Here is a 26,555-nt window from a genome sequence, read left to right as displayed (position 1 = left end):
ATGGACGCACATTGCTTGATGTTATGCATATGGCTCTGGTTGGTATCTGCTTATGTAGAATGTTCGCCCAGAGTTCGATTAAGTTCAAGACAACAAATTGAAGGTACGTACTTTAAAATGTTTCAGTGTCTTTAAAAAAATTTAAACCTCGAAACATTTGACTACTGTGTAGCATTTACACGTTCATTTGAATGGCCTGTTGGCATTCAGCTAACGCAACTATCAGAGTACTAGTACCAAAAAAACTTAACTAAAACCTTTTAACACAAGATAGAACATCCAAACATGTGAAGGCTCGTCACACGGCACCACACTTTCTTAATATATGAGTTGTACATTTTTACTGATAAGCTGAGAACAATATTCAAACATAAGTAAAATACGAATGTACATAAATCTAATTAAATTCCATAAGGTGATTTTACCAAAAGAAATACGTCAAAGATGTAATAGCCGGCATCACGTTTAAACTGCGTGAGTGAGAGACTATACGGCCACAGTCATAATCTAATATCTCTGTTCGAAGAAGTGGCCACCCATCATTCCTGTCTTCCTCATGTATACGCCAGCACTGGTTCGTGTTTGTTAATCAGGTTGCAAGCGTAGCTCAACCCACGTCACAGTGCACGCGCTTTACGGTTTTACTGAAGATTTGTCAATGTTCTTTTATAAATTATTTTGAACCTTGATGGTAACTGACAAATGTTCAATGTTTCAGGAGAAATCAGTATTACCATAGATTTTTATATTGATGATTCTGTCAACGCGACTGGCGAGCAAGTGAATGACTATTTAGAAAACGTCATATTGACGGTAAATATATATGCTTTAACCACTTGTTTTATATAACCTAATATTCTTTGTGTTTTGGCAAACTGCTGCTTTGATATTCTAAACCAGAGGCGGCTGTGCATGTGCAGTTTCTCTCCACGTGTAAAATACATAATTATACGACAAATTAAGTTAGTGGTAATAGTAAATATATACGTTTTTATGAAAGTTTATTTGAAAATGTTTTGTGATATCAATACTTGTACATTGATAAGAGAGGTTACTACGTAACATTTTAGAAGAGACGCAGTTACTCATGATGACTCAGTATTGTTTGGAGACTCAGATTTGAAAATATGAAACCTTATTTCGCGCACGTCACATCAGCAAACTATTCTCGTATTGCACTTTACAACGATTGTGAGCATTTTTTAACCTTTGGATTGGGCGGGGCAAGTTGGTTTCACCGTTGGAGCAAATGTTCGATTCCAGAGTGAGTGTTGTATAAATAGCTATCGGTGAGAAAGCTCTGTTTACAACTCATATCGTCGAAACTACGCTGTATTAAACACCGACATACGCGCGCACAGACACACACAGGCACACACACAGAGACACGCGCACAAACGCATATTTGAGATTGTGTGCAGACAAGGGCAGAAAATTACAGCGATACTTCGTTTCACGTTAAAGGGGTTCACAACAATTTTCGGACCCTGGTTAAAAATTGTGGGAGTTGCTCCCTGTCACGTCTGGAGTAAAGAACTAAAAACACAATTTGACTACGTGCGTTCTCACTTAAAAAAAAAATTATGTCAAAGGTCGAAGTTCTGGGCGCCTTCCGACCGCTTCAACTCTTCCACCGTCTTCGAGTCACGTGCGCAGTGATGTGTAGCTCCGTGCACTAGGGACGCAATGTTTTAGGCTGGGTTTTATTTTCAGGGTCTCCAGCGCTCACTGCCTCTTCAACCGAACACGCCGCTCCGAATCGCGGTGCAGCGGCGGAGCGGCAGAAATCGCTAGCCATTCACAGAGCAATGGGGAGCCACGCGACAGGAGGAGAAAGATTGCGGGAAAGCTTGCGAATAATACAGCGTATTCACGTTTTAAGTAGACGGCACGAGGAGAAAATACATAATCGGTCAGGTTACCCGTGTTGGTTCCTTCTCTTTGTCCCCATCTGCTGCTGTAGTATTGTGTTCCCAATTGGAAAGGTTTAGCCTTTGTTCCTGTGTTCCGTGAAAATTTTTCTTAAAGTGAAGTACCTCATTCATCTCTCTTTGAGTGTCTGAACGTGTGTGTATTCGCGTTTTCTGGTTAACAACTTATATGTGTTTGACAGAGCGAACTTTGAGAACACAAAACAAATGCAAACCAATATTTCTTAACGGTGTTTATTATACCTTTTACTTCTTAATTAAAACAATAAACAATGAAAACGAAAACTTAGCATTGCGGTGGCCATTGGATGTCGCTGAAACAACTCTGTGCGCCTGCTTGCTGCGAGCAACATTGGGCATCGCAGCTGTGGAAAACGCTGGTGGTTGTCACATGTAAACCGAAACCTCGCGAACCATGGTGATGAGTTTGAGTGAGCGTGAGTGATCGCACTCATTAGTGAGTTTTACCGATGCATGATCGTGGCGCAGTGCCGGTAGGGGCAGCAATTCGATCGCTGAATAGCAACTTCCGCGCGGAAAGCGGTCCCACGATGAAGCGCAGGCAGCACCACATCTTGATCCAACCTCCTGACTGCGGTAGTGAGCTTGGCAAAGCAGAGAAATGTTTTTCTGTGCGTCGCAAAAATGGCGTTTCTTATACATAGTCTAACAGTATTGTGTCGAAGATACGAGGGGTTTGAAGCTTTTATTCGTGTTGAGAAATGACAAAATTGATAAAAGGTAGCCTTATATAAGCATATAGAAGCACATCTAGCCAACTTATTACGAGGCACCCGGAGGGACGACATGCGACGGTTTCTGTGGCTACCACTCGCGGCTGCAAATCGCTAAACACTCCCGTTTTTTTTTTTTCTTTTTTTTTTGTATTACGCAGCGGAATTGTTATATTACAGCGATAGCTATTATGGGCTCTTCCCACAACTGGAAATGACGTCTGTTGTAGTAATTGTTGATCTTGTAGTTGGCGATGTAGGCGTCAGTCGTCGTTGATGCAAAATCCTTGAAAAAGATCGCCCGCAAGACGTAGGCTCAGGCGCGTGAGACCATCTCAGATGAATACTTTTGTTCGTACGAGAACTCGTGCATAGGAGGCACTTCGCAAAGCCACACGCTCGTGTCCATGTCTTTGTCTGCACTGCAGATGTTTGTGCGATCGCCTCGAGATTCAATCGAAACGGCTCATGTGGTGCAAATAAGAACTACGCTTTGTTTTACACTTACTTGTAGCAAAACGAATGCTACGCACGCGAGGCCGATGCCATGGGAGGCGCCAGAGCTGCGCTTAGAGTATCGGCATTCCGTTTCTCGACATTGTTGTGGGCGCCAGCCACCATTTTGGTGCTTCTGCAGAGCAGACGCAACTGTCGATCGTCATGATTCGAAAGTTAGACTTCCTTAGCATTAGACTCGGTTTTAGGAAGTTCATGTAATAATGCTTTGCCTTGTCGCGGACTTGTTTAAACATTGGTGGAGGACAGGAAAGTGTCTCCTGTGATTTCAGATACAGCTTTAGGTAACTGGTAACAATGATTTTAAGCCACAATATGACCAAGCGTCTTGTATGTTAGTGTTCGTGTGCGCTCGAGCAGAACCTTTCAAAAGCGGTTTTGAACTGCACCGCCGCATGAATGCACTAGCGTCGTGAATGGCCCCAGAGGGTAGTGTCTCTTGAGCGGAGAATGAACGCTCTACAGCACGCGAGATCGTTCGCCATGGGCTCTCCGTGTTTAAATCAACTTAGAAATATAGCTAACAACCTTACCGCGCCAAAGGAGTTCCGCGTCGTTTTGTAATCAGACTACAAAAAAGGGAAAACAAAATAAAAACGCTGAAATTGATTGATGAATGTCTTGAAGTTCCTTGGCAATTCGAGAACTATTTAAATATTTTTAGCCTGTAATTATAGCTGTCGTCAATACTGAAATTGCAACGTCACACATAAAACCAAAAATAAAACGTTATTTAACACGTTTACCTAATTAGCCTACTTATCGTGACGGTTATTTTCCCATCTAATGTTCGCCGATGTTATAAATTCATGGTGAAGATGAAACCCGTGTAATTCTCGCCTCCTTTATATTTTTAATAAAAGTTTGTTCAAACTGAAATCTAATAGCCTTCATAAAACGAAGAGATTGAGTTGAACAAATCTAGCTATACTTGCCGCCGCTTTTTTGTGTATCCATCTGAGACAGACCGAGATTAAGGATTTGTGTGGGGTAGCTTGGTTTAAACATATTTTTCCCAAATACGGAACACGATTAACATTTCCTGCCAAATGACATTGTTACGAGGCAGAGTCAAAAAGTAACAGCAATTTAGCCGTGAGAAAATCAAATCTAGCGATAGACTGCTGAGCTGCAAATATGTTTTGATTGACCACACTTGACCACAGCACTTTCAAAATGGCCGCCCCCCTGCTAGCATGCACCATGAAGAAGCTGCGTTCGCTTATCCGACTTTTGGGCGCAGAGGACGAAAAACCTGCGGGTATTCATTGCAGGACGCTGAAGCAGTACGGAGCCGCCTGCGTACCGCTTCGGCAGGTGTACGAGTGTCACAAAAAGTTTCGAAATGGAGCGTCCAGTTTGACGGACGAAGCTCGCTTCGGTCGGGCTGACACTTCAACGACGCCGGAATAGGGAGTTTTAGTAGATCGCTTTCTTGCAGCCGCTCTGCAGAGCGGATCGCGGAATCGCCACTGCGCCTGCGCACCGATGGCCTTGGCTGTAGAGTTCCGGGTAGCGGAGGGGCTCAGCGGAGCGGGAAACACGGTCTAGTAAAAGTCGCTAATAGGGAGTTTTCGTGGACCGTTTTCGCCGTTCCGCAAGGCCCTCCGCAAGCCGCTACGATAGCGGGAACTCCACAGTCAAGGCTATCGGCGCGCAAGCGCAGTAGCAACTTCTTCGTTGCGGAAGGCTTAGCGGAGGGGGCAACGAGGTCTACGAAAACTCCCTAATGTCTGCTGCGGAACGGCTCATACAAGGGAACGGCGTGTCACCATCGATGAAGGGGCTGAAGAATTGAATATTGGTCACGGCTCGACGCACCATATCATTAATGATATTCTGCAGTACCCCAAAGTATCCGCGGGTGGGTAGCAAAACGACTTACGCCGGACATTAAGGAGCGGCGTGTGGATGCCTGTGAGACGCCAGTGCGACGCTACGAAGCAGAGGGAGATGATTTTCTTTGGCGCATTGTCACCGGTGATTAATGCTGGGTACAAACAAAGCGAGCAGGCAAGGAGTTGCGACACACAATGTCACCAAGGCCGAAGAAGTTCAAGACAGCGGCAACAGTGGGCGAGCTAATGCTCACGGCCTTTTGAGGCCATAAAGGCCCAGTAGTTGAATGTTAAATGCCAAAGGGACTCAGTGTGAAGAATCAACATGCTGTAACTTGATTGAGAGTCACTTAAAGCCTGCAATCGGGTCAAAGCGTCGCGGATTGCTAAGCTCAAGGGTGTTGCTCTAGCACGATAATGCGCGTCCTCACACGGCATGTACGACAGCGGAGAAAATCAATACATGGGTTGCACTGACGTCACGTCGCATATTTTTGGCCTCCATGTAAGAGGAGGAGAGAGAAGCTGCTTTTGTAAGAATTTTGAGTGACGGGCTAATCTTTTATAATCTTCTGGGGGGAGAGTAGCGACGACTGTGTAAATCCGGGAGGCACAAAAGGGGGCCCTGATAAGAGCGGAGCTTCTTCTTGCCCTCCTCTCTGGTGGTCATCGTAGCGCCTTTTGAATGACGTCACGTGCAACCGATGTATGGACTGCGTGCGGCTCGAGTGTATTCCGCACCCACCATACTGGCCAGACCTCGTACAGAGTGATTTCTACCTATTCGGACGCCTCGAAGGGGCTCTCGGGGTAAAGAAGCTTGATACAGATGATGACCTGAAAACGGCGGTGCACCTTTGGCTCCGGAGTCAGCCACAAGAGTTCTTTTCTCCCCCCGATTCTATGCATTAGTGAGGCGTTGTCGCTCATGTGTCGAGCAAGAAGGTGACTATGGGGAAAAGTAATAAACTGATTTTCATTATATCTATACTACCACGCAAATAAAACATAAATTGAGGTTACTTTTTGACTCTGCCTCGTACAATAACCGAAGATGCGTTCCTATCTGAAATGTTTTTTTGATTATTATAGTACCCAATAAGTTTTTTTTTCTTGTTTGTTTTTGGGGGGGTGACGGAGTTATCTGTGTAAATTATTTTTTCCTTATACTTGGCAGTGCTCGTTTGGCTTACATGAGTGCCATGTGAAAATGTATAAAATTTAGTGTAATTAAAAAAAAAATGCGAAAGGGAAATTTTGTTTAGTTCTTCGTTTCTAATGTTGTTTACCTACACCGTTGAAGAATTTTTTGCACGCCTAAAGCATCTCCAATAAAAGATGTATCTAAATAAATAAACAAAAACGACATAGGTTAATCACTGCATGACAAGATGTATACATGCAAATCGCATTAGAAAGCGTCCTGGTCTTTATTACAGCGAACCTATTTATGGCTAGGGTCCCGTGGATTTTTCGTGCGCGGCAAATGAAATGACGTCACAGGTTTGTGACGTCATGTGACGTCACGACTTCGTGTCGCATGACGTCCCGAAGTTGTGAAGTCACAGGACGTTATGATGTCAAAAGGTCGTGACGTCATGACGTTAAGAGGTCGTGACGTCATTTTTCTGCTAAATGTAGCGGGGAAATTAACGTCACGTGACCCCAACAACAATTCAGTTTTTCCGCTAAATTTAGAGGGGAAAATTACGTCACGACTTTGTGTCACGTCACCCAGGAACAAATTCAGCGGCAGGAAGAGAGGAGAGGGAAAGAAGAAGGAGGAGGGAAGGAGGAGGAGGGAAGCGCACCGTCCTTTCCTTCTCGTCGTTCCAAGCGCTCACGTGCCTAGTTTCCTTTCTTTCGCCGAGTGGCGGTCGCGTCCCGCGTGTCTAGTTCCCTCCGGCTCTTCGGGCGGCGATAGTCCTCGACAGGCGTGTGCGTACCGTTCGTCATGATGATTACCCGTCAAGACTGTAAATGTGTTCGTGCCTTCGTTCAAAATCCTGTGTCACGTCTGCGCCGTGTGCTAAACAGCTTCGCTGGTCATCCACCGTTATCGAGTGAAATGGCTCATCATTTTATTTGTGCATAAAAATACTACGCTAGTGCTAACCAGGGCATGAGTTCTCTATTTTGCTAATTATTTTCCGGAATACTATTGTTTATGTTAGTTCGACGGAGTGCCAACTTTTGTGCTCCAGATTCGCAAACATTGTCGTCACATGTCATCCGGTATGCTTCTGCGTGTTTATAGTCGTTCAGCTTTATTTCTATGTATATGCTAGCCTCGTTAGTTTTGCGAAATAGATCTCCAGTTAAAGATGAAATATATAAGATTAAAAATTATGCTGTACGACATTTTTTCCTGGCATGCTTGTGTTTGGATAACACATATTGAAACAATTGCTCCTAGAAATATATTTAAAAATATTGTCTCTGCCAAATTAATTCCACTATTATCTTAACAAATGTAAGCCCGATTTATTGCACGTGACTATTTTAATACCAGCAGTATAACAGGCATAAAAGGCTCCCTACATTTGGCCTCCCTTGAAAGCAGAAGACGGATCGCACGCTTTTCTTTGTTCCATAAGACTCTTGTTCGCCCTTCCGTCAAGTGCACGTTGTTACAGCTAACCGTATTTCTCCTCGCATAGACCACCCCAACAAAAAAAAACGATATTTACACGCACGAATATATATAAATATTCTCCCATTGTCTCCGCTATCCCCGGGTGGAATGCCTTGCCATATAGTATTGCTATTGCACAGGATTATGACATGTTTTAAATCTCCTAACTTCTTTTCTCACAAAACGCATAGTCACTGCTGTATTTGTTACAGTTATGTCACAACCAGGCAGCATGTCGTGTGTGCTTTCTATAGTATTTTGTTATAATTTAACTGCAGACATTCCTTTAAAATACTGTCAATCTGTAATCTCTATAGGAATTCCTCTATGTAATGCCCGAAAGGATCCTTATAATTCATATATTTTTTCTCATAACAATTTCTTTCGTCGTGCATTTTCCAGACAAGGGCCGATCTTCGAAGTTATTTTGCCGTCGACGATATACAACTTTACCACTGGACAATAAACCTTGTAAGAAATTGCACAATCATTATACTCTCAAGGGCAAGGATGGTATAAATTGAACCCTAAGTTTTTTTTCCTTGTATTATTCATCTTTCCTAGATAAATAAATAACTAAGAGATAGCCAGATAAAACTCTACAAATATAATTCTTGGTGTATATTTAGAAACAGGTATTTTTTGGGCAGAAAGGGGAATTAATGTTTTTATACACAAGAGCGTGATTTTAGTCGATTAGTGCCACACACACTACCTAAATTTTCATGCTATTACTTATTTTATACATTCCCAAGCAAAGCCTTCTTTAGATTGTCTCTAAATGTGTTCGTTATTTAGCTTGACTCTGGATCTGTTCTTTCGTAACATCATTTTCATTTATGAAGCTAAAATGAATATTTTACTGGTTAACTTAAAATTAATCGAGTTCTCATTCAGCAAATGTTAAAATAAATTTACCCCACACAAATAAAGTAACAATTTTCACTGCGTGTTTTCTGCGAATATGTTAAGATTGCACGACATGTTATAAGAAAACTTACCAGTTGCAGAGTTAATTTCTCAACAGTCGTAGCAATAGACTCCTCCGAGTGGGAAAGCTTGGCACTTCGACACGAGAGCAATGTTATGCTCTGTTGCCGAAAAAAAAAAACCGCGCGAGCAGACAATAAAAGGAGAATCTTCGCACTCAGCGCCACACAACGGCAGTTGTCATTATTCAGGACACACCTGGCCGTCAGTAAAATGGCTTTCTAGGAAAATAAATGGGGTTCGGCGAAGTACGGGAATCAATACGTGGTGCTTTTCCCCGAACTATTTTGGATGTTCCTTCTTTCTTTCCCATTTTGTTGGTCTTCTTGACCATATTTGCCAGGCTTTCCACTATCGAGCCAGTATGCGCAACACCTCCTAAATAGTTTCCATATCACCTTCCGGAGGCCAGCGAGAGGCACAAAATGAACGAAGGCTGTGTCAGCTATTAGTTGGAGCTTGTGTAATCACTGATTAAGGCAGAAACCCGAAAACATTTAGAAATGTAAGTGACACGCGATAAAAAAAAAATAGACAGACAACGGCCCAAGCTAAGGTACTGCGCTTATTTAGTTACCCACTTTTTGCATCATACTTTTCGAGGTCATAGAATGAATCAACATGCTTTGATAAACAAATTTTGCTCTCCACATGAAAAAATACACAACCATAAAAAAGTAAAAAAAAAAAAAGGGGGCCTGGAGAAATTCACACAATCTGGGATGAGGTTCCTCGGCATCATTTTCCCAATAGGGTTTTTTTTTTTTTTTTTTAAGAAACTCTGCGGGACAATTTGAAGCCTAATCAGCATTCATCAACCCAACCTTACATTGCCGGAACACTGATAGAGAAGAACTGCGTTGACCTAAACTATTGATTAAAAAATTTAAAAAAAAATGTTTACTTAGTTCTTGCTGGCCGAGGAATACTTAAAGAACCCTTTCCTGTTTCTTTTTTTTTATTTTATAAATTTTCGTTTACTTTTTTATAATTGTTGGGTTATTAGTATAATAATAAGCGATGCATATTATCAATAAAACGAACTCATGAAGATTTAGTAATAAAAAAAACCTTGAAGCAGTAGGTTGGTTTGCGACGATACAACTGCTGCGTAATACGCACTAAGTCCGGGTAAGGAGAGTAGTACCGGTCAGTCAAACGAACGGCTTCGGTTCTTCAAAGTGACCGGATGAAAATGAACAGCGTTACAGTCGATAGTATTGGCGACACCGGCGAGATTGACGGCACCCAGCGGCTAGAACAGAAATCTGTGGCGGCAGGTTCACTCGCTAGCCTTCCCGAGCGAATCCAATATTCACAGCGCCTGGCGATCAAAAAACTAAGCTGTGAAAGTAGGTTGGAAAACACGTGATGAAAATCGCCAGTAGCGACACTAAAAAGTCAAACTTATAGCGGTGCATAGAGGAAGCTATGCTGCAATGCTTAAGTGAAAAGATTGGCTATAACAGTAAGACATACAATTATTGGCAGTACAGGACGTACCAAATATTTTTTCACGGAAGTTGCATGCTTTTTGTGTGTCGATGAAATGTCTGAGCTGTGCAGGCACGTAGCCAATAGAGGGGGGGGGGGGGCCGGGTCCCCCCCCCTCCCCCCCCCTGGCTACGTGCCTGCACTGCCCCCCGCTGCCTACGTGCCCTCACTAGCCCGAAATCTTCCATCTTGCTGGGACCCCGTCTCCCCCCTCCCCCTCATACAGCATTTTGTCATGGGCGGCCCCCCCCCCCCCCCCGCCCCCCGCCCCCGAAACAAAATTCTTGCTACGTGCCTGGAGCAGTGTATGCATGCAATTAAGAAGTGTGTTTACAATCTGCCCTTAGGAACAAGAACCTGGTCTAAAGAATGCACTGAAAAGTTATAAAAACACGGACTACATTAACCTGGATGGTGCAATTGACGCATTAACGACCTATTTTGAAGGAAGAAAGCCTCCTGACATTATTTGCCTTGTAACAAAGTAAGACAACGCCACTATACTTATTCACATCTACGATACCATCACATTCGCCTTTTGTTTCAGATATCGACTCTACAATGGAGATGATGTAAGGAATGCTTATGGTGAGTTTGTCTTCTTGTGGGTATTTTAAATAAGGAGTCTAAGTTTCGTAAATATTAATTTAAGTTTCTTTTTTTAATTTGCTGGTATATTTTATTACAAAAGGTGCCATATTTCACGAGTAACGCGAACGGGCTCTTCGAGTATTTTTTAAGCAGACTTTGGAAGTAATCCGTTACAGGTGACGGATTACTTGTGTTCCATTACTTTTTCAAATAATTTTGAAATTGCCACGTTACATTTTTCCGGTAGTGATATGTAATATAATTTTGTTACAAAATATTGGTAACGGGTTACTTCAATTACTCGTTATTTCTTTAAAAATATGAACATAGTAAAGAAACTGGAGCAGTGTGAGCAGGAAATTAAGCAGCATAAAGATGGCAAGTTCAAGACAATAAAAAGCACCGTGAAGTGAAGCATAACCGAAAAGAAAACACGAATTGTTTTATGACCGGTCACTAGAACCACTACACAAAAGTGCAAGCCATATAAAAATATGCGAAACACAAAGAAAAAAAAAAGACAATGCCGAGTACAGGCTGTTCCACTTTCCATCGCCTTCCGTTGGGTTTTTCTTCTTTTCCTGCGTATAAAATATTACAAGTACTGCCCCAGAAAAATTTTTGAAAACATCAAAATGCTTTTTATTGTTTTCTTGATAGTGTACAGAAAAAGTAACGAGAACGTAATTTGTAACGGTAATTCATAGCATTTGAGGCTCAGTAATTTGTGATTGAAATTCATTACATCTTTAAAGAAAACGGCCATACGTTTGTTCTTAGATGACCAAGTTTATTTGTGTAGTTTCAACATGCCTTCATTTGCGCAGATGTTGATACATGTAGTGCGCCGACCAGAAATAAGAAACTTCTGTAAAACTTGAACTTCGTTTCAGACAATTTGTGTTGAACTTACTTAAACGCTTGAGTCACGGTAAAACCGCTTTGATCCCTTTGCATGAGGTTGTAGCATTTTGCAATGCTTTATTTTACAATGTATTTTACATAACATTTGAGAGAAATATTGAGAGATACATTTTGAGTAATTCGGACGCACAATGCTGGGAATAATTGGAACACTAAGCAACACGACGCTATCATGACATCGGTGTTATTCGCCATTATCTCTGACAAGTTATTGCGCACACCTAATTTTATCACTTAGGAATAAGTATTTTCTACTGCGATTCAGTTTGAAGCTACCAGTCGGAGAGTGTCATTGGAACATTTTACTCCCTATCGTGGTGAGCGTAGTGTTTTTATACATAATGATTAAAAAGAAAGAGAAAAAAAAAACAGACGATAGTCTCGCTGGTGATAAGTGCGTCGTACGTTGTAAATCTCGATAAAATTCAGGAATTAATTTTATATAACCGAAGTACAACTTCGACGCAACCAATGTACGCACAATGAACAGCAAGAACACACAATCCAAAATAGCGCCGCTAAACTTAGAAATCAATAGTATGCAACAATTTGTAATGAGAAATCGGACGTATAATTCGTTTGGGAGGATGGCTAGACAAGCATCGTGCCGGCGCGCGGTTTTGTATTACTAATGCGTGACACACGTTGAAGAACCTGGGCTAGCGGTCGTACTCCACTGGCACAATTTCTCACTTTACAGTGATGAAACCAGCCGCCCATAGGGGCTGATTAACTTTCCGCTTTGTAAACATACACACAATACCCACAAAACATCTTAAAAACCGACCTGCAAAATAGTTTTCAACCAAAGTGAAAATTCTTCTTGTCACTGTTTCCATTTTCCCCTCTCCCACTCTTCACTTGACGGCGAGGGAACTCCCTCTGTTGCTGTATATTTGGAGCTGAATGCGCCGAAATAAGCTCCCGGTTTATCCTGCCGCAATATGGAGCAGTAAAAGGAGTTCCCCCCAAGTCAAGATAGCAGTGGGAAAGGGGGAAACGGGAAGGGTGGCAAGGGAGCTTCTATAGAAGAACTCATCTCTGTTACGTCACGGCGCGGTGGTGGCGCGTCGGTCGCACTTCCGGTCTGGGGCTGTGGGCAGAAGTCCCCATGCCAGACGTGTATACCCGCGTTGTTTTCAAAGGAACCAGACAAAAACCTGCCTTCTCGTCAAAACGCCGCGACTGGGGCCGTACCAAAGGTGTCGAGAAAGGTTTGAAGGTCAGTTTTCACGTGCTCGGTTTGTCCAAGTATCTGGATATGTGCCGTGAAAAGGGAAAAGCAGACGCCGTCGGACAGCGATTGCTTGGGCGGGAAGCACTTTGGGTTGAATTCACGGATACTTATGGTCATCAGATTTATTTGTTTTGTTCCAACATGAACGATAGAAAACCGTCAAGTTGTGCCGACCACCTGCGGACTACGTTCAGTGCGCCTTCAAGTTCAAACGGCCGTCTGATCGTTCGAACTGTCGTCTGCTCTTTCAAAAGTTTCTGCTTGTCGTCTGCTCTTTCAAAAGTTTCTGCTTGTCGTCTGCTCTCTAACCACTCATTCACACTAAGAGCGGATCCGCGTTCGCAAAGCGGCTACGAACGCGGTTGTATAAAGATTTAATGCAATTGCGCGCGCACTCGATGACATCAAGTGCGCGTGCAAATGTACTGGATCTTTATACAACCGCGTTCGCAACCGCTTTGCGAACGCGGATTTGCTTCCAGTGTGAATGAGCGGTTAGACGACGCCGGCCCGTAGACCAATTGTTGGCCCGGTGCTTGCGATAAGAAGTAAGTGCAGGCCTCAAAAGACTTACAGTTGAAGGTTGGTAAGCAGGCTCGATGTAAACAGTAGATACAAAATGTTGATCATTGTTTCCAGTAACCATCACCGACTTGTTATGCCTAATTCACTTGGTCCGATTCTGCTTGCGATTTTCAGTATCGACGTCGACCATCTCAGCTACGGTTCACGCCTTCGCAGCCCGAGCGGCGTCGCGACTGAAAATTGCGAGCGAAATCGCATTATGCGAGTCAGGTTTTAGCGTACATACGGCGGAATGAAGCGTCACATGTCACATTATTCACGCGAAGTTTTGCGGTGTAACGAGCCTCGGTAATTTCGCTGAGGCCGCTCAAATAGTCAGACATTGCCAGGAAGACGTAGAATCAACAATTCGAACGCGAAAAAGGGCACAGGGACTCGCACTGACGCCGACAACATCGCATTCCAATGTTTTGTTTATGGGCGACGGCGAGCTGCTTGCCCACTCCCCCATCGCGCATGCGCGCCGCCGGTGGCGTCCGCTAGGGGCGCTCCGGTTTTTTTGTAAATATGAGTTGGTGTATAGAATACGTATATCACACAAAAACAAAGACTTCCACGAAAAAACATTATTTCGGAATATATTTGGTTGTGGGATTCATTTAACAATTCTAAAACATGCACCTCTTTCATGGTCAAAGCCTCAAAATAGAAGCTTTTTCCGGTATCATTCATAACTCAAAATAAATCTAGCAACGTACACTATTGGGTGTTCAATGTTTCTTAATATAAAGAAAAAATAAAACACTTTCTTGTGTGCTTACTGTGAAGATATCTGTTTCCCGGTGGCAGGTATCTTGAAAAAAAAAAAAGAAACTGAAGATTTAGTGGAATCCATACTGTAAAATGTAAAATAAATAACGAACAGAAATGAAAATCATTTTCGTGAGAATAAATACAATGTTCTGTAAATTTCTTCCGCGATTTCGATTTATTTCAGGATATTCCAAGGATCAGACTCTGTGTGAGAAGGCCGTATCTATGTTGCTAGCGTACGCTCCCTACGAAGCGGGAAACGCCGGTAGAATGTTTTCTGAAATGATCAGGAAGAGGTGCGTACCAACCGAAATCTGTTAGAAAAAATTAATCGATAATCGTTATTACATCAGACATTGATAAGAAAGACAGTGATCTGGGGTGCACGGGAATAATTTAAGAATGTTCAGTTGACGAGGATTCCTCATCCATTCAATTGGCATGGGTTATCCAGTCAACGACAGCCAAGACATAGAAAGCAGCGCCAATAAATATCTAACATAGCAAGTTTCAATTATTAGGTTAACAGGCATAAGGCGTTCAGCGTACATACAAATAAGTTAAATATGAAGTGATGCCAGTATAGATAGCAAAATAAAAATAATGGAGGTTCGTAACAACACTTCAAATACAATAATATATACAATATCAGTCACCAGTATATATTTCTCGTTGTTACCGTTTGCTACTTTGACTAGTGCCTTGACATAGTTTAAAACGCGCACTGTACATTTCCAGAAGGTGTTCCCCAATATTTGAACCGACTCTTTATTTCTAATTCAAGCCTCTCACAAATCAGACATTAGATGGAAGCGGTGGTGATGAACCAGGTATCATGTCAGAGAAATACCCTTGCCACATGCTTGACAATCCTGGTGGCCCAACTTTCGCCCATTATATGGGTCGAAAATCGGGCCACTAGGATTGTCACCTAGCCTAAGTCTAAAGAGACCAACAAGAAGTGGTGACTGCCAATGTTGCTTGATCAGGTTTTGAATGTGTCTATTGCCCTAAGCGCGAACAGCGCTCCCCCCCCCGCCCCTCCCCCTTTCCCAGCCGCCTTCTTGGAGCGATACCGTCTACAGTATCTGTCCAAGGCGTTAGCTAGTGCCAGAATACATTTTTGGCGTTTCTATGGCGTTCCTCGTGCTCGCCACATAATTGCCCAATTGCCAGGCTTGAGCCAAAGGTGCCACGCAAGAAGCAAAGAACTAGCAGTGAGGTCAAACCTAGAACTTGTTCGGCAAATTTAGGCCTAAGGCTGCCCCATGAAAGCCGAACAACGAGAAATGAAACCCAACTCTGACACTTATTTGGCGATCTAGGGCCAAAAATGTCAGTGAAAGCCAGACTACCAGCATTGAAACCTAACCTTGGCACTTGCTTGGCGAATTAGGGCCAAGATACCTACACTCAGCCAAAAGAAGATCTGGTCTTGGAAGATATCGTAGAAAGGCTTATTTGCTTTGAAGATGTTTCAGCCCTAATATTCCTCGAACTCCAGGGTCAGTGGTCTGTGAAAACAAAATACTTTTATGATGAGTAAAAGCATACGTATTTACAATGAACGTATAATACTGGTCCTTTTTTATACCCAACAAATTGTCAGCTAGCAGTTTTTAAGACGATTACTGCTATTTACATTTAATACGCTCTTTAAGCCCACTATGCACCGATAAGTTTCTTAAGACGTGCAGTGAGTAGGCATTATATTTGTGCAGATCTTACTAAAAGAGCCTATCCTAAATATTTTCGAGAGCAAATACGATCAGCGTCCAAATGGAATGAGCAATGTTGTTTGATTACGCATTAAACGATTTTTTTTTCGTCTAAATGCTATCTTACCAGGATAGCTCGCGGGAATATTTATAAACAGAACTGATTAGGGGCATGCATCTAGGAGCTCACAAGATATATGTTCCTACGGACAAAAATGCCTCTTGTTTATTACATGAATTTGATAAGAGATATAGTATAGAATATCGCACCTTGCAAAATGTCGAGAGACTCGTGTTTCAAGCCATGGTACAATGCTTGTTATTGCCCATTTTTCATTACTTTAACCTCAGAATGACTTATTTCAACCGAGCAATATTTTTTAAAGTTTCGTATTACTTGTAAAGTAGCTAAAATTTAAAATAAGAATATACATATTATAAGCACGGCGCTGACATGTACACTAAGCCAAGAAAAATATCTTAACTATCGAATGCCCATTTTTGAAGCTCTTGCAAGGAGGCTTGTGTTGTACTTGTTTCTTACTTTTCTCATCATTTCCCGACCACAAATTTAGTTTTCAAACATTTTACGGACAAAGACTCTACCACTGACGAAAGTTAAAAAGTTGTGCTTTATAAAAGTGGAACAATTTATTATGCAGAAATCAACGTTACAGCGAGCGCAGTGTTAATACGACCAAGCAACGTTTTTCTCCGAGTAATATTATTTTTTTATAAATTATGATTTGTGTGAGAGTTAGTACTACTATACTCCTACATCATAGGTGCTTTACTAGAGCCAAAAAGGAGCTTTGCATACACGTCAAAAATATACACTTACTATTGACCTTTCAGCGTAAACCCAAAGGACGTGCCAAATGTTCATCTTCAAAAATCATCTGAAGGCAGTTTCAAAGACCGCATGAAGAACTACTTAAGGTGTGTAGATCCCACTCAACTCACATAGAATGGTGCAATATTAATTTTCTGAGTGCAAAGAATAACGCGTTTATTTACGTAATTATGTAATGCCTATATACACTCCAGCTTAAGAAAGCTGTGATGTAGTTTGTTATGTTCAAGCTTCCTGCTTCGTCATTCATTCTTCTGCGTTTTTATTAACGAATGCTGTAATCCCATAGGCTGCAAATTCAAAACGAGATGCAACGAGTCAATGACTAGAATGAAATACTTCCAAATATCCCTGCATGCAAAACTGCGCGCGTTGCATTCCTGGACCTCTTTGGCCATGGAGAAGAGTGTCATGGTCTCGAATTCGATTGCCCCGTTGACGAAGTAGTGCACCTCAGCACTGCTTGTGAATAAAGTCAGATCTCGTTCACACTGCCTTCAGTCATCTTTGTGAAAGCCCCTTTTAAACACGGACCTTTAGCGGCCGTAAGGACCTGCCTAGACTTGGCGAGAAGAACGCCTGCCAAGTCCCATACCTTTCTGGCGGCCTGGTACCCCTTCAGAATGCAGCATAGCCTTCTCGGGTCACCGATCATTTAAAAAGCCTGGGACATTGAGACGATGGAACAGGATGATCGTCCCAGTAGATTACTCCTACTACTTTTGTTTACCTGCACACAAACTCTGGTGCCTCGGGAGCCGGCAAAAAATGTAACCTGCCATTCTATCTATCCGTATTGGTAGGCCTACACCATACATTTCAGGAAAGTTGCATATTCGAAAAGTCACCCGCTGCATTTGGTCGTGACGGGATGTCGTGAATTGAGGTTGGCAAAACGAAACATTGGCCGAAAGGTACCCAAGATGCTTTGCGCGGCACTACACCGAGCTAGGATCGCCTTGCATTTGCACGACGCCTGTTCGGTAAAGTTTCAGGCAATTACACGGTGCTCCATAATACCGCGAACCGTTATGAATAAATATTATGCGCGCTTAGGCAATTCCCTAGGAATCAACTAGTCTGATTTGCATATGAATTGTTGCGCAGCAATTACACGAAAGCAGCATGCACCGTATAGCGCTACGATTTTCCGGTTCGTAGGCGGCCAGCCCGCACATTTTGCTTATCACTCTGTAAACGCGAACCGATTCCAACGAAAGAGTAGATTAAACATGCTCAAACCAGAGGCTGCCTAAGGACGTTTCGTCGGCTTGGGAAAACTGGTAGTTGGTCGTATCTTATCAACGGATGCCCCAATCTCCTTGGCTTCGAGCAGTGTTGCCGGCATTACCGAAAAAAGTAACGAAATACGTTACTCGTTACTGGCAAATAAAAGGTACGCGTTACTACCCTACGTTACCTCCAAAATAAAAGGAACGCATTAGCGTTAAAGATAAAAAAGGTAACGCGCGTTACTTTTTGGTTACTTTTTTTTAAATTATGAAGTGACACGTTTTACTGATTTCGACGTTACAGGTGTGCATAAGCGTCATAATTCAAGAAACATTATGTTCATGCAGAAACTCGACGTAATTACTTTCTATTTTTTTTACGGTTTCACCTAAATATTAAAAAAAACACAAAGAAAAACGGAAAAATACTCGAAAATTCACATATATAACTTGGAGCCCAGAAACACAAAAAAATTTTTGAAGTGCAATCTTTCGTTTTTTAATCTTGGGAACAAAAATGTAACGAGTACGATCTTACGTTACCGAGAGAAGTAACGCGTTACCGGTAACGACGTTGGTTGTAACGCGTGACCGCCAACACTGGCTTCGAGGCGATAACAAGATGCTCATGACGTGCCGGAACTCGGCACGTCATGAGTTTCTTTAGCTGTCAATGACTAAAAACAAACCATTTTTGAGAAAAGTTGGCGGACGTAGAAAATGTATCGCTGATTTCTCTTCTAAAATATGTGGCAACCGACGGTTGTTACAACTCAGCCGTTCTCCGATGGCACAAGCGTGCATCTAGCACTGGCCTTTCAAAAAAAAAAAAAAATCATGATCTAAAAGCAAGAATTCGACACTATCGTTGCCATTAATTTACTTCCGGTTCGAAGGGGAATAACACAAAGTATTAGAGGCACGCGCCTACCCAATGTATTACCGTAGCCACGCTAACAAAGGCAGCCAAAATGTATTTTCAGTGTTCTATTTGATAGGAGCTATAATCACTAGGAATTAGCTTTAGAAACACTGTATGTGGCCAGTGTCTTTTTTTTAATTTATTAGGGGCGAAGCTCCTTAGGGTCTAGCCTTATCCGGCGTCCGTGCTCACATCAATTGTCATCCCATCTGGCTTCTTAAAAAAAAAAAAAGATGTTTGCGCTGTCGACAGGATTCCGACCTGTGCGGGGAGACCCCAATGGATTTCTAGTTCATCACCTTAACCACTCGGCCACGACTGCGGGACGAGTGGGGGGCTCTGAGATGGGGTAGTAACTCAAGAGCTGGGGTTTCTGTCATGGATGAAACGTTGCATGTAGCCGCTCAACGTCTATGCAGGAGAGGGCGCTGCGGTCGAATGCGTATATAGTCGCGTTAAACTTTGCATGCATTGGCTCAACGTTTATAGACGAGAGGGCGCCTACGGTCAAATGCTCAAATGCGTATATAACCACGTTCCATACCACACATTCTCTTTCTGACACGGATGAAAACGAACCCGGAACTCAGCACTACCTATGAGCAATAAAAAAAAAAATCAGCACCATCAGCATGAACAAAATCAGTATCATCAGCGCTACCAGAGCTTCGCAACAATCAACATCATGCACCACGTGTAGATGTGATAATTTTTTTATTTACCCTCAAAGTCGTCGGAATAGGGGGTAAATAGTTCTGAGAAGAAAGAAGCGTCAAGAAGTCATGCCCTGTGTCGTTAGGCTGTCCCTGAGAATGCTTCGATAATAAAGTTTCGCCTGAAAACGCAAGCCCAAGGTTAGCGCGCCAGGAATAGACGTACGAATATAATTTTGCACGCACTTCGCCGCGTTCCTTGGTCGTTTTGCTTTGGTGTGTGGGTGTGCATAGCTGGGGCCCTTATGGATGCACAGCAGTAGTTGTGTGCCGAGCCCTATGATATGATTAACCTATTGTCACCCTTCGCTTAAATTGTACAGAAGGCTAATTAATATGTTTGAATGCAATTAAATATAGTACATGCAACCAAGGACTCGAGTATTACGGCCCTCATGAGGATGACATGCCTCCACAGCGTAAGTTCATTTTTGTCTTTCTTTTACAAAATATAGACAACGTTAACAACATACTGATAATCACAAATATTGGCTAATCAAACTGCTACGTATGTCATGGAATGCACACTTTGTATTTAATGTTTATATTCGTTTCAACACCTCTATGGAGGATTGATATCTTCCTGGATCTTTCATTAACAAGTATGTAATATAGATATATTTATATTTCTCAAAACTGTTAGTATTAAATATTATCCTAATGTTTGGATCACCAAGTAGTCACGCTCTGCAGTCTCTTTCACATAACGCGATGGAACCCACGAGTTTGGCTGACCCTAATAATAAACACGTTGTAGTAAAGTTGGCAAGGAACTCGGTCATGACCTAAGACTGTACCCCGTTATAGGTAAAAAAAAAAAAAGCAGGACAAACTCCTCCCACAAATGCTTCCGCTCTTTCCACTTTAGCGAGCGAACGCAGGGTGAGCGGGCGAGAGAGGAAGCGAGACAACTGTCCTCCTCTCCAGCGTTCGCTCTGCTCAATTGGAGAGCGTGGAGGGCTTTGCGGGTGGAACTTGTCCTGCTTTTTTGTAAACCTATAACTAGGTATAGGGCTTCGTGTTTTTGGTAAACACAGATAAACCCCGAAAATTAACCCCCAAAACAGTTTGATCAAAAGCTTGAAAAAACAAAAGAAAGTTTTTTCTTTTCTTTTTTTTTTTCTTTAATAAAAAAAAAAATACCCTAGCTTCATCGGAAGAAAGCTTTATCTAGAGCTTTTTTGCGTGTTGTCCAGAAGCACTGATCGCATTCAACTGTCCCCGAGGCCGCGTCTTCCCCCGGGAACATCATCATTTTTCCCGATTTTGTTTATATTCCAAGTTTTTTGTTCATGAGCATGTTAACTGAAGGTTGATAAACCTCATTCTCGTGTCCAGTTTTTCTTCTTTTTTTTTCTTTTTTTTTCAACGTAAGCATCCAAAATAATTTTTTTCCGTTTCTCTTGTCCAAAACTAAAATTAAAAAAAAAACAAAAAACATTAGATTTATGGGCAAAGGAAGAACCCAAAATATAAACTCCCAAATTCAAAAAGAAAGTACAGATTCGAAACGGAGGAACCCTACTTTTAACTAAAACAAAAAAAAAAGAAAAGACGTAACGCGGTACGATGCTGACTGCAGAAAGAAAAAGAACACCCCAGCTCCCCTGAGTAACGGTCCTGGAATCACCCTTGCAATCTTGCGGATTCTTGCTACATAAAAGCACGCACCTGTGCACAACAACACTGGCACCCTGACGATTAAATTTTACTTCTAGCATATACTCAAAGCACATTAATTAGTAACCAAAATTAATATAATAATAATAATAATAATAAATTTGTATTTAGGAACATTCATAAATTCATACAGGAGTGCGGGGGCAATCAAAGCCAACGGTGGCTTGTGTGACGCCGCCCAAAAAAAAATGAAAAAAGAAAGAGACAGAGGTTGAATGTCCAAGAACACAGTCAGTAAAAAATTAGCACAAAGAAAGCAGAAAACGGGAAAGAAAACGATCATAAAGCAGTTAGGAGTGCACAAGACAGGATGACTAATATATACACAAATGCAAATGTAGTAAATATAGACACAATTGTGAAACGACCAAGAACAAAGTCAGTACAAAAATTCGCAAAAATAAAGCAACGTGGACGTGAGAAACAAGAATAACGCAGTTAGGAGTGCACAAAACATGAATAATATGTACACAAATACATACGCAACTAAATATAAACATTATGTAATCTCTCCTCCAGAAAGATGAACTTTCATACTTTTCTTCAGCTGGCTCAAAGAATTAGCCTGCAGAATTTCAGAGTGCAAATTGTTAAATGTCTCAGGCACATAATATTCGCGCGTATTCTTACCATATCGAGTACGGACAAAAGGGACTTTAAATGTTTCTTGAAAACGAAGGGAACGAGTAGGTACGTTTTCTCTCTTGAAATCATCATAATAATAATAATAATAATAATAATAATATTTTATTTCCATCACACTCGATGGTGGCGACCAAGGGAAAAGCTGCATACACAGCTTGTGTATGCAGCTTGTGTATGTATGATTGTTATCAACTTGGTATAAAACTAAATTACTTCTTGAAACGTAAAATAAACATTATCCTCTGTTAATCCATAGTATACAGTCACAGCGGTAGCTAGGACACGTCACGGCAAAGTTGTTGGCTGAATACGAAGCGAAAGTTCATCTGCTTCTTTTCTTGGGGTTGTGGTGACGTCAAAAAAATGTCGAGCCCTGATTCGCTCTGATTTAAAGGGCCCATGAAACGAAATTAGGCTGGTATAAATCACTTTAGATTGGGATTTTACTAATAGCACATCGGTTCAGTGGGCCAAACGAAAAAAAGGTAGAAAGTCAAAAGCCTGACTTTCAGTGCAAAATTTGAAAACACAGCGGACTATTTCGTGCCACCTCCCCATCGTGCTCTCTGCCTTTTTACACACATCCGCGGTTCCCAAGGCGCGTCACCGGGTCCAAACGCACGTCACACGATACCGGACCTCATATATTCCCTTCACCCCTAAGCAGACATTGTGGTGGAAGCTACGCGCTTGCCCGGCCAATCAGCCGCCTCCCTTTCATCACCTGACCTCATTCTCTGCACGTGGGTATGCGCGAGAGAGCGTGATCACGTGGCAAAAGTGTGGCTGGCTTAACGAGCACGTAGGTTCCGCAGCACTGTCAGCTTCGGGGTGAACGGGGTGGGGAAAGCAACTTTTGTCTGAATTTTGAGCGACGGGCTAATCTTCTAGGGGGACAATGGCTCTGTCCGGGTATACAAGCGAGATTCCGAGCAAGAAGGGACTCCCCTTTTTTCGTCTCTTTGAACTGTTTGGTAGAATGCGCGATTTATGAGTTGAGGAGGAAAGCTAAACAGGAAAAACTTGGGAAAGCGTTTCATGACCCCTTTAAGGATAGTGGGTAGGCCTCAAAGGTAGCTATCATTGTGGTCTTCCCAATGTTCTTCAATCTGAGCCAATGAGAGATGCGCTCCGCATTGACTTCGTCGCCACGAGCAAGCACCTCACAGTTCACCCTGCGACGAACGGCGCGACGCATTGGCGTCGGACAACAAGAGCGACGCTGGCACGCGGCGACGCCAAGACACACGCGTCGGCCGATTTGCGTCGTACAATCGTCGAGCTTCAGAGCCTTTGCCGCCTGGGGCCGCTGAAGGCTCCACTAACAATGATGTAATGATCAGGCCCTTCTTCAAGGCTGCGCAGAATGGATGGGTGGATACGGCTGAACCATTTTAATCGGGCGGCAGCTTTTAATTTCAACATTTCACTCCAAATAAATTTGAAATAAATTAGGAAGGGCATAAATGTTTTATATAGGAGATTACACGTCACTACGTCGCTATACAGTGACGTCAAAGCAATTGTGGCTATCTAGCGGGTAGCAAGTACTCTAGACTCATACTCATGTTTGTGCCACAAAAACCGTATAATAAAGCGGGTTGCCAGTGCTGTAGCGTGGCCGTGCACGGTAATGTGCCCGCTTCTCACGCAGCCGACCCAGGTTAAATTCCCGTGAGAAAAATGGCGACTTTTTTTTTTCAGGAACTTGGCAATATCAGGACGGACGCCCTGCACCCTATTAAGCCCTGCTACAAATACTGCAACAACAACGGACGCTATTTCTAGTAGTGGGAAAAGCCCATAACAGCTATCGTTGTAAAATACTTCATACCACGTTCTAGCTTCTATTTAAAAAAGCTCCAACTATAGTGTAAGAGTTCATTGATTCTAGAAGGCAAAACAAAGTACGCGAGTGGAGTTTCTGGTATCACGTTCCTCGCTACATTCGACATTGAGATAAATCCTAAGAATATTAGTAATAATAATATTTAGTTTGGGTGCCCAAAAAACAAGCCCAATCGTCTTACCTTTAATACACCCCACGCAAAAAGAAAGTTACTTTGCGTCGTGAAATGCATTATTCTGGCTTTATATATCATCAGGCATATCGTAGAATGATTGCCATTAGTACAAAAAAAATTCGATTAAGTAATATTGTAGTGACCTTCAACTGTCCATTTTGTAAAGAAGGTTTTACTAATCAGAACGACAATTAGTGAATTTTCTTTTACCTTCTTCCTTAGCTAATTTCTAGTTAATATGATGCATATCAATATAAATGCTCCCTCCTCAGTGATAATTTTCGGTTGTATTATTGGTAGGCATAATTCTGCTCCCCAAGTTATATAAAAATAATAAACACCTTGATTCTGCGAATAAGGTTTGAATTACGCAGAATGCCGACTCGTGGGGCTGTTCTAGCACGACATAATATTACCCTCTAAATTTGTCACGTGACGCCAACCCCGTGACCAAGTGGCGTGACGTCACTTACATCGGCGTGTCGCGTAAGGCTGGGGCATCCCATGACGTCATTCACAATATAACGTGCCATGAAGGGATGTCCCGGGACACGGAGACCTGAAGTTACTTGGACACATGGCACTGTGATGTCAAGTTAAATGGTCACATGGCACTGTCAGGTCAAGCTACATGGTCACGAGGAACCGTGACGGCCCATCACGTTGCCATATAGCGCACACCAGCATCAATCACGTGATAACGTGCACTTTATAGCAGTACCACCAACATGATCGTTGTACGCCCGAGTTATCATGCGTTTGCTACAATCATTCGTGATGCTGTAGCCTTAGATAATAGCTCATAAAATATTTCTTTTTTTAATTTTGTCAGTTAAGTTTTATGCCGCTGCTTAATGATTGCTAGCAAGAACAGTGTCACACAATACCTCATTCATACTCATGCTAATTAATGGACAACCCCGATCTCTCAGCCCCACCAGAAATTCCTTCCGGACCTCCCGATGTACCAGAAGTTCCTAAACCCTAAGCCACCCATGCCTTTACCACCACCACCGCCGGACACAACTGCCGAACCGCCAAAAGTGCAACCACAGCCACCATTACCGCCTGTGCCACCAGCACCACCAGTCCCACCGCCATCCCAACCAGACAAGCCTCCTAATCCAGCACCAGAGGCAACCACACCTGCCGAGCCTCAACCCGATTACTGTTAAAGTGGACCGCACACTAGACTGGTTCATCAGTGGTACGAGTATTTGGTAGCACGGGGATCGCATGTCCGGGGATTGAGTTTTGTTTTTAATAAATATATTCTTGCTCAACACTCGAGGTTCCGGATTATGAAGTTCAAGCTTCTCCTCTGGCGTCCCAAGAGTAGAAAACGATCGCCGTGGTGTATGGTGGAAATGAAGAAGTCGCTCTCAAATTATAGTCGAAGCAAACTATTCTTAGTTTGATCTTAAACAGTCAAACTAGTCTGACTGGTTGGTCAAATAATGTTTTTTTTTTTAATTATTGTCCGAAATGATAGAAAAATATGCCTGAAAATTACCCTAAAACTTCAATGCTTGCATGGGAACTCAGTATTTGTGAAGAAAACTTTTTTTCCAAAAACCGAATTCAAAGTTTCCCAGCCATCCGCGCCAGTGGAGTGACGTCAAAGATTGAGTCGTCCTGCAACTCGAATTTCTCTCCCGCCTTCCCGTCCGAACCGTCCCCACCGAATGTGTCATGCTCTCCCGCGTCCTACGATGAACCGCGCTTCTCCATGCGTGCCGCCAATCGCTGTGAGCAGACGATGCTTCATTTTCGAGTTTAAAGTTCTTTTAGACCACTTTCAGCGATGCCCAATTCTTTGAAACGGTGTGAGGTCGAAGAGGACGATCATTGGATTTTTGTGAGCGACGTGAGGGCCACGTCGCACCGGCGCTACGTGAAAGGCTGCCACGGCGGAGTTACAACAGAAACTACGGGGCACGGACTCTAAGCCCAGTTGTTTTGACCGTTTGACGGTTTCCTTTTCGAAGCCTGAGAGATCATAGGGCACCAAAAAGAGAACTTCTTCCGATTCCACGACTCCCCGATCATCCTCACTGCTGCGTGTGCCCAACGCCGCCATGTTTTCCGAGGGGGGATAAAAAGCCTGGAGACGACATTAATTCCCGACTCCGATTTTCGATATTTCAAAAGAAGGGGGCATATTGCATTGGCAACTGCCTCAAAAAAATACATTTTTTTACCAATGCCGTCTGTTTCGTCCTCTTGCGTGTTTTTTTCGTTTTAAGTCAATGTAGATCACCAACACGCTCAAGTCTTTAACCGTCAATGAATATTATAGAAATGTCGCTCACAAAGCTTCTAAATTTCCTAATCGAATACGTCAGAAATAAAAATAAGCTAGGAAGTGAAACAATTGAAAGGGTGCAATTAATAAAATGGCACACGCGCGCGAAAAAAAAATTGTTTTCGCGCTGCGGTATTTTTTTTTTTTTGCGTGGATATGATTACAATTTGCATCGCTTTAGACAATACACAAAAATACGACCTTCGGTGTGTCAGTGCCAACGTAAGTTCTGGCT

The 26,555-nt window shown here is 42.6% G+C and overlaps 1 pseudogene; it reads left to right on the top strand.

Moving 5' to 3' along the window:
- LOC120849667 lies at positions 1–25,254 on the top strand (annotated as a pseudogene).
- The last annotated feature ends 1,301 nt before the right edge of the window (positions 25,255–26,555 follow it).

This window comes from Ixodes scapularis, unplaced genomic scaffold (assembly GCF_016920785.2).
Source record: "Ixodes scapularis isolate PalLabHiFi unplaced genomic scaffold, ASM1692078v2 PGA_scaffold7__128_contigs__length_106722199, whole genome shotgun sequence".
NCBI classification, from domain to species: Eukaryota; Metazoa; Arthropoda; class Arachnida; order Ixodida; family Ixodidae; genus Ixodes; species Ixodes scapularis.
This window is presented reverse-complemented; position numbering and strand designations above follow the sequence as displayed.